We start from the raw sequence: 875 nt of genomic DNA, 5'->3' as shown, positions 1-875 counted from the left end.
CGCGGTCGGCCTGCTAGCCGTCTACCACGGGTAAAGGTACGTGGACGGCCTGCTAGCGGGCTACCACGGGTAAAAGTACGCGGACGGCCTGCTAGCGGGCTACCGCGGGTCTCGACGGCTGGGAAGGTACGTGGTCGGCCTGCTAGCGGGCTACCGCGGGTCTCGACGGCTGGGAAGGTACGCGGTCGGCCTGCTAGCGGGCTACCACGGGTAAAGGTACGTGGACGGCCTGCTAGCGGGCTACCGCGGGTCTCGACGGCTGGGAAGGTACGCGGTCGGCCTGCTAGCGGGCTACCGCGGGTCTCGACGGCTGGGAAGGTACGCGGTCGGCCTGCTAGCGGGCTACCACGGGTAAAGGTACGTGGACGGCCTGCTAGCGGGCTACCGCGGCTCTCGACGGCGGGGAAGGTACACGGTCGGCCTGCTAGCGGGCTACCGCGGATAAAAGGTACGTGGTCGGCCTGCTAGCGGGCTACCACGGGTAAAGGGACGTGGACGGGCCTGCTAGCGGGCTACCACGGGTAAAAGTAAGCGGACGGCCTGCTAGCGGGCTACCGCGGCTCTCGACGGCGGGGAAGGTACACGGTCGGCCTGCTAGCGGGCTACCGCGGATAAAAGGTACGTGGACGGCCTGTTAGCGGGCTACCACGGGTAAAAGTAAGCGGACGGCCTGCTAGCGGGCTGCCGCGGGTCTCGACGGCTGGGAAGGTACGCGGTCGACCCGCTAGCGGGCTACCGCGGGTAAAGGTACTCGGACGGCCTGCTAGCGGGCTACCACGGGTCTCGACGGCTGGGAAGGTACGCGGTCGACCCGCTAGCGGGCTACCGCGGGTAAAGGTACTCGGACGGCCTGCTAGCGGGCTACCGCGGGTCTC

This window comes from Mytilus edulis, unplaced genomic scaffold, assembly GCF_963676685.1.
Source record: "Mytilus edulis unplaced genomic scaffold, xbMytEdul2.2 SCAFFOLD_727, whole genome shotgun sequence".
NCBI classification, from domain to species: Eukaryota; Metazoa; Mollusca; class Bivalvia; order Mytilida; family Mytilidae; genus Mytilus; species Mytilus edulis.
Note: the sequence above shows the minus strand (reverse complement) of the source record.